Source organism: Lynx canadensis, chromosome B4 (assembly GCF_007474595.2).
Source record: "Lynx canadensis isolate LIC74 chromosome B4, mLynCan4.pri.v2, whole genome shotgun sequence".
In the NCBI taxonomy this organism is placed as follows: Eukaryota; Metazoa; Chordata; class Mammalia; order Carnivora; family Felidae; genus Lynx; species Lynx canadensis.
Window position 1 is genome coordinate 72,766,046 of NC_044309.1, and position 9,176 is coordinate 72,775,221.

The window sequence follows — 9,176 nt, forward strand, 5'->3', positions numbered from 1 at the left end:
TAGGTACACAATACATAAAGAGCTAATTGTGACAATAACAGCATAAAGGTGATGGGGCTATGTAGAAGCTAAGTTTTTATATACTACTGAAATTCAGTTGTATTTTAAATTCTTATAAGTTAAATTGTTAATTGTGATCACCAGGTAACCATTAAGAATAGTTATCAATAATTACATGAAATGTTAATGGATTAAACTCCTCAATTAAAACACAGAGATAGTAGAATTAATTTTTAAAATGATCCAACTATATGCTGTCTATAAGAAACACACTTTAGATCTAAAAACACAAATGCATCATAATTGAAAGGATGGAAAAGGTTGTGCTATACAAATTCTAACCAAAGGAGATATGGAGTGGCTATACTAATATCAGATCAGAAAGACTTTAAGCCAAAAATTGTTTCAAAATACAAAGAGGAGCATGATACATTGATAAAAGGGTGAATACATCAAAAAGATGTAACAATTATATATGCACCTAACAACAGAGCCCCTAACTATATGAAGCAAAACAGAATTGAAGACAGAAATAGACAGTTCAATAATAATAGTTGGAGACTTCAATGTCTCATTTTCAATAATGGGTAAAACAATTAGATAATCAAGAAGTAAATAGAGGACTTTAACAACACTATAAGATAAGTAAACCTACCCAACAACAGAAGAATACTCTGCACTCTTACTAAGTGCACATAGGACATTCTACAGGATAGATTATATGTTATGCCACAAAACAAGTCTCAATAAACTTAAAGTGATAGAAACCATTCAAAGTTTCTTCTCCAATCACAATGGAATCAAAGTAGATATCAATAACAGAAGGAAGTCCAGATAATTCACAGACAGATGGATATTAAACAACACGCCCTTGAAAAACCAAAGAAGGAGATATCACAAAGAGAAATGAGACAATATCTTGAAACAAATTAAAATGAAAACACAGCAGTTACTAGCGGTTGGGGGGGGGGGAAATGAAGTGTTAGTCAAAAGGTAAAACTTACAGTTATAAGATGAATAAGTTCTGGGGATCTAATGTATAGCTTGGTGATTATAGCTAATATGTATTATATAATTGAAAATTGGCAAGAGGTAGATCCTTAATGTTCTGACTACAAAATAGAAATGGTTATTATGTGACATGATGGAGGTGTTAGCTAACTCTATGGTAATAATAATTTGGCAATATATATCAAATCAACACATTGTGCACCTTAAACTTATACAATGTTATAAATCAAGTGTATCTCAAAAAAGCTGGTGGGGGGTGGGGGAAGAAAAATAAGCTTACCCAAATTTGTGGAATGCAGTAAAGGCAATGCTAAGAGGGAAATTTTTAGCTTTAAACAATTACATTAAGAAAATAAGGAAGGTCTCAAATCAATAACCTACGCTTCCACCTTAAGGAGCTAGAATAAGAAGACTAAATTAAACCCAAAGCAAGAAGAAGGAAATAATAAAGATTAGAGTTTATGAAACTAAATATAGTTTTATCATATGATTCAGGAATTATGCTCCTAAGTATTTACCAAACTGATTTGAACAAATTACGTCCACACAAAAGCCCACATGCAAATGTTTAAAGCCAGTTTATTCATAATTGCCAAAAACTGGGACAATTTAACATATTTTTCAATAAGTGAATGCATAAACAAACTATGGTACATCCACATAATGGAATACTATTCGGTCATAAAAAGAATGTGCTAGCAACAACGCAAAACATGGGTGAATCGTAAATTCATATTGTTAAGAAAAAGAAGTGTCTGAAAAGGCTGTATGTTGTGTGATCCCATTTATGTCACATTTGGGAAAAGGCAAACATATAGAGATGGTAAACAGATCAGTTCTGCCACAGGTGTTTGGAGCAGGGAGGGTTGAACAGGTGAGGCACAGGGGATTTTTTTATGGTGGAAAATATTCTGTAAACAATGCCAGTGGTGAATATATGACATTATATATTTGTTAAAACCCGTAGAACTACAGCACAGAGTAAACCTTAATGTAGTAAATTTTAAAATACCCACTTAGGAGGTTGGGCAATCTCAAGATGGAATGCACACTCTGAGAAAAGAAAATTGGACTGAGGGGAGGTGCTCACGTTACCAACTTTGTAAAGAGTGGGAACTAAGGTTAAAGGCAAAAAGAACTGTACATAATAAGCACTGTACTCTAGTTGGTAAAGATGTTTCTCATAGAGATATGACATCAGTATGAATTCATGTTTAGCTTAATGTAGATACAGATGGGTGCATAAAGAAATATTTATAAATATGTATGTAATATGGGTGAGTACACACATATATTTCCTTTCTCTGTCAGCTAACAGGGCTTAGAAGCAATGACACACTAGTAGCAATGAGCACACCCAACATCCAGATCTTGATTTCTAATACGACTCTTCAACAAAAGGAACCAGGGCTCCTTGGAGAAATAGCTGTTAGTAGAGCTGGTGCAAGGAATATATACAAGGTGATCCTGGAGTGTTTCGTAGTTCCAGAAAGTAAAGGAGCTCTCAAAGAAGTAAATACTGAGACAATGTGAGTGTGTCAAAAGGACACAAGAGCCAACTGAAAGAGTTCCCAATGGCCAAAGTTGGAACAATTTTAGCAACAAAATAAATAAGGTAATACTGGATTATAACCCAAAGTATAAAATAAATATCCATGATTGATATAAGGGAATGATTAAATAAAAAGTAAATGTGAGACAATATACAAATTTTCTGTGCAGAATCATTCCAAATTATTTATATAAATATTTTGCTGTTAAGGAGATGGAACGTATCTCTCTACCCCTCAAGTGTTGGCTGTGCATAGTAATTTCCTCCCAGGGAATTAAGTATGAAAAGGAGGAAAAAAGAGCAACTTCACAGTATAGAAACCTGGCAAATACTACCTTATCCAGGAGGTTAAGGTCAATACCAACAGTGATAAGTCATGTTGATAGTATGTACACTTGATATGATGTGATGAGAAAGGCACTTTACATCTGTAGTCTTTCTTTCCAAAATGCATTACACCCCAGTCCAATCATGAGAAAAACATCAGACATAACCCAACTGAGGAACATTCTACAAAATAATGACCAGGACACTTCAAAACCGAAGGTCATTAAACATGAGGAAAGTCTGAGAAACTGGCACTGTATAGAGGAGCATTAGGAAACATGAATGAATAAATGTAATATGATACCCTGGATGGGATCATGGAAATGGCATCAGGTAAAAATGAAGAAAATTAGGATAAAAGGTAGACTTCAGTTAAAAATTACATATCAATATTGGTTTATTCATTATATCAAATGTACCATATTAATGTAAAATGTTAACAATAGGGGCAAATAGGAGGTATATGGAAAATAATGTTCTATTTTTGCTACTGTTCTATAATATAACTCTTCTAAAATGAAAATATATAGAACTTCTCATGTAAGGATGCATTCATGGGTGATATAAGTAGATAAGGTCTTCCAACTGGACGTATGCATTAATAGTGCTAGTAAGACTGTACCCACTGAGTCAGAAGAGACTGCAGTGATAGGGTGCTCTGGGCTTAGAGCCTTGCCCTCAACAGTCATAGTAGACTTTGTTGTTAATAACTCTTACTGAGCACAAACAAGATGTTCACATGACTTGTAGGTACAGCTACTCAGATTTCCTTTGCTTCCTCTGTAGCCACATCTCATAGCATTCTTTTCTTGATTGTTACATCTAGCTACACTGGAATTTTTTAGTTCCTTATAGATGCAATACCCTCCCTCACCTCTATGTCTTTTCCTTCTACCTGCAGTTCTTTCCAAGTCTGAAGCCCCACCTTTGCCCAATTAATTCTACCTCATCCTTCGGTTGAAATGCCATATTTTCAGGAAGGTCTTCCCTGCCATCCTTGACAATACACTGACTATATTTCTCCATTTGTGACATGCATCCTACTTGTAATTGCTTGTTTCTTTTTAATTAAAGAATAATTGAGGCATACAACATAATGATTCAATACTTGTATATACCATGAAATCACTACAATAAGTCTAGTTCCTCCTGTTGTCATATAAATTTACATAATATGTAATACAATATTGTTGACTATAGTCACCATTCTGTAATTACATCCTCATGACTTATCTTCTTTATTACTGGAAGCTTGTACCTCTTGACACTTTTCTCCCATTTTTCTTACATCACAAAACACTTCCTTCTGACAACCACCAGTCTGTTTTCTGCATCTGTGAGTTTTGTTTTGTTTGTTCATTTCTTTTGTTTGTTTTAGTTTCCACATATAAGTGAAATAATACAATACTTGTCTTTCTCTGGCTGACTTATTTCATTTAGCATAGTGCCCTCAAGATCCAACCATTTTGTCCCAAATGGTAAGATTTCACTGTTATGGCTGAATAGCGCGCGCGCGTGTGTGTGTGATGGAATATTACTCAGTCATCAAAAGGAACGAAATCTTGCCATTTGCAATGACATGGATGGAGCTAGAGTATATTATGCTAAGCAAAATAAGTCAGAGAAAAACAAATACCACATGATTTCACTCATGTGGAATCTAAGAAACAAACAGATGAACATATGGGAAGAGAAAAGAGAGAGAGAAACCATAAGAGACTCTTTTTAATGATAGAGAACAAACTGAGGGTTGATGGAGGAAGGTGGGTGGGGGGGTGGGCTAAATGAGTGGTGGGTATTAAGGAGGGCACTTGTGTTCAGCATTGGGTATTATATGTAAGTGATGAATCACTAAATTCTACTCTACAATATTACACTATATGTTAACTAGCTAGAATTTAAATAAAAATTTGAAGAAAAAGAAAAGGATCTATTTAAATCCTCTGCCCATTTTTAATTAAATTGTTCATTTTCTTGTTATTGAGTTGCATGAATTCTCTCTCTATATACTGCATATTTACCCCTTATTGAACATATGATTTGCAATTATTTTCTCCCATTCAGTAGGTTGCCTATTTAGTTTGCTGATGGTTTCCTTCAGTTTTCAGAAGCTTTTTAGTTTGATATATTCTCATTTATTTTTTGCTTTTGTTGACATTGCTTTTGGAGTCACATCCAAAAAAATATCACAAAGGAGGATGTCTAGGAGCTTACAAACTATGTTTTCTTCTAGGAACTTTATGGTTTCTGAGCTTATATTCAAATCTTTATCCATTTTGAGTTAGTTCTTGCATATAGTGTAAGATAGCATCTCAGTTTTATTCTTTGGCATGTGACTGTCCAATTTTTCGAGCACCACTTATTGAAGAGACTGTCCTCTCCTCATTATAAATTCTTTCTCTTTTATCATATATTAATTAGCCATATATGTGGTGGGCAGGAGGTTCTGTGCTTTCTATTGTGTTCCATTCATTGGTGTGTCTTATTTTTATATCAGTACCATACTGTTTTGATTATTTTAGCTTGGTAATATAGTTTGAAATCAGGGAGCATGATGCCTCCAGCTTTGTTTTTATTTCTCATGATTGCTTTGGCTTTTAAGGATCTTCTGTGGTTTCATACAAATCTTATGATTGTTTATTGTATTTCTGTGAAAAATGCTATTGGGATTTTAAAGGGATTGCACTGAATTCATACGTTGCTTTTAGTAATATGGAATTTTTTGTAATGTTTATTAATTAACATTAGAGAGACACAGTGCAAGTGGGGGAGGGGCAGAGAGAGAGGAAGATACAGAATCCTAAGCAGGCTCCAGGCTCTTACTTGTCAGCACAGAGCTCATTGTGGGACTTGTACCCATGAACTGCAAGACCATAAACTGAGCTGAAGTCAGACATTTATTTAAAAAAATTTTTTTAATGTTTTTATTTATTTTTGAGACAGAGAGAGACAGACCATGAGCAGGGGAGGGGCAGAGAGAGAGAGGAAGACACAGAATCCAAAGCAGGCTCCAGGCTCTGAGCTGTCAGCACAGCCTGACACAGGGCTCAAACTCACGGATGGTGAAATCATGACCTGAGATGAAGTTGAATGCTCAACTGACTGAGCCACTCAGGCGCCCCTGAAGTCAGACATTTAAACAAATGAGCCATCTAGGCGCCCCAGTAATATGGAATTTTTAACAATATTAATTCTTCCAATCCATAAGCATGGATTATCTTTCTATTTATCTGTCTTCTTTAGTTGCTTTCATCAATGTCTTGTAGTTTTTAGTGTACAAGTCTTTCACTTTCTTGGTTAAATTTATTCATAGTATTTTTTTCTTTTTGATGCAACTGCAGGTGTGATTGTTTTCTTAATTTCCCTGATAGTTCATTGTTAGTGTATAAAAATGCAATCGATTTTTGCATACTGTCTTTGTGTTCTGCAACTTTATTGAATTTATTCATTCTAACAGGTTTTGGGTGCAGTCTTTAGGGTTTTCTAGATATAAAAAATGTGTTGTCCACAAATAGTGACAATTTTATTTTTTTCTTTCCAATGTTGATACCTTTTATTTCTTTTTCTTGCCAAATTGCTCTGGCTAAGACTTCTAATTCTGTGTTGAATAAAAGCTGTGAGAATAGTCCTCCTCCTCTTGTTCCTGATCTTAGAAGAAAAGCTTTTAGCATTTCACCATTGAATATAATGTTAGCTGTAGACTTGTCACATATGGGCCTTGTTAGGTTGAGGTACATCTCCTTTATACCTGCTTTGTTGAGAGCAATGATTCAATATTTGTATACACTGTGAAATGATCACAGTAAGTCTAGTTCCCCCTGTTGCCATTGAATTTATATAATATGCAACACAATATTAGAGACTCTAGTCACCATGCTATACATTATATCTTCATGACTTATTTCTTTTTATGACAGGAAGTTTGTACCTCTTGTCCCCCTTCTCCCATTTCTCCCACCCCACAAAACTCTCCCCTTTATATATTCTGCTGCTTATATGTCGGGCACATAAATATTTTTAAATGTTATATCTTCTTGCTGGATTGACTCTTTATCATTATATAAGCCCATTTTGTCTTTTATTACAGTTTTTATTTTAAAGTCTGTTTTGTCTGACATAAGTATAGCTACCCCAGCTTTTAATTTACATTTGCATGAAACATCTTTTTCCATCCCTTTACTTTCAGTCTGTGTGTGCCCTTACACCTGACGTCTCTTGTAGGAAGTATATAGATGAGTTTTGTGGTTTTTATCTACTCAGCTACTCTGTCTTTTGCTTGGAGTGCTTAGCTGTTTACATGTAAAGTAATTATAGATAGGTATGTGATTATTGCCATTTTGTTACTTGTTTTCTATCTGTTCTATAGTACCTCTCTGCACCTTTTTTCTTCTCATGATCTCTTCCCTTTTGGTTTGATGCCTTTCTTTGGTGTTATATTCTTATTCCATTCGCAATCTTTTGTTTATCTACTATGGGATTTGCTTTGTGGTTACTATATGACTTACGTATATCAGCTATATATAAACCTGTTTATTTTAGATCAGTAGCAAGTTACATTTCAATGTATTCTAAAACTATATATATATATTTTTTAATTTTTTTTTCAACGTTTATTTATTTTTGGGACAGAGAGAGACAGAGCATGAACGGGGGAGGGGCAGAGAGAGAGGGAGACACAGAATCGGAAACAGGCTCCAGGCTCTGAGCCATCAGCCCAGAGCCTGACGCGGGGCTCGAACTCACGGACCGCGAGATCGTGACCTGGCTGAAGTCGGACGCTTAACCGACTGCGCCACCCAGGCGCCCCTAAAACTATATTTTTAACTCTCCCCCCACCACCACATTTTATGTTTTTGATGTCAAATTTTAATCTTTTTATTTTGTGTATCCTTTAATTGTTGTTATAATTATTTTTACTGCTTTTGTTTTTTAACCTTCATGCTAGCTTTATAGTGATTAATCCACTAGCATTATTATATATTTACCTTTACCAATGAGATTTTTACTTTCACATGTTTTCTTGTTACTAACTAGTGTCCCTTCTTTTCAGCTTAAAGATATTCCTTTAACATTTCTTGTAAGGCCAGTTTAGTGGTGGTGAGCTCCTTTAGTTTTTGCTTGTCTAGAAAACTCTTTATTGCTCCTTCTATTCTGTAAGGTAATCTTGCTCAGTAGAGTATTTTTGGCTTGAAGAGTTTTTGCTTTTAGCACTCTGAATTTATTGTGCCATTTCTGGATTACAATATATTGTGTCCTGTTTGGCCTAAAAAGTTTCTGCTGAAAATCTGCTAATAGTCTTATAGGGTTTTCCCTTTTATGTAAAAAAGTTATTTTTCTCTTGCTGCTTTTAAGGTTCTGTCTTTATTTTTAACTTCTTTTTTAAGATGAACATTTTATTCATTCATTATTATTTTTTTTTAATTTTATTTTTTTTAATTTACATCCAAATTAGCATATACTGCAACAATGATTTCAGGAGTAGATTCCTTAATGCCCCTTAGCCATTTAGCCCATCCCTCCTCCCACACCCCCTCCAGTAACCCTCTGTTCATCATATTTATGAGTCTCTTATGTTTTGTCCCCCTCCCTGTTTTTATATTATTTTTGTTTCCCTTCCCTTATGTTCATCTGTTTTGTCTTTTAAAGTCCTCATATGAGTGAAGTCATATGATTTTTGTCTTTCTCTAACTGACTGATTTCACTTAGCATAATACCCTCCAGTTCCATCCATGTAGTTACAAATAGCAAGATTTCATTATTTTTGATTGCCAAGTAATACTCCATTGTATATATATATACCACATTTTCTTTATCCATTCATCCATCAGTGGACATTTGGGCTCTTTCCATACTTGGGCTATTGTTGATAGTGCTGCTATAAACATGGGGGTGCATGTGTCCCTTTGAAACAGCACACCTGTATCCCTTGGATAAATGCCTAGTAGTGGAATTGCTGGGGCGTAGGGTAGTTCTATTTTTAGTTTTTTGCGGAACCTCCATACTGTTTTTCAGAATGGCTGCACCAGCTTGCATTATCACCAATAATGCAAAAGAGATCCTCTTTCTTGGCATCCTCTCCGATATCGGTTGTTGCCAGAGTTGTTCATGTTAGCCATTCTGACAGGTGTAAGGTGGTATCTCATTGTGGTTTTGATTTGTATTTCCCTGATAATGAGTGATGTTGAGCATTTTTTCATGTGTCAGTTGGCTATCTGGATGTCTTCTTTGGAGAAGTGTCTATTCATATCTTTTGCCCATTTCTTCACTGGATTATTTGTTTTTTGGG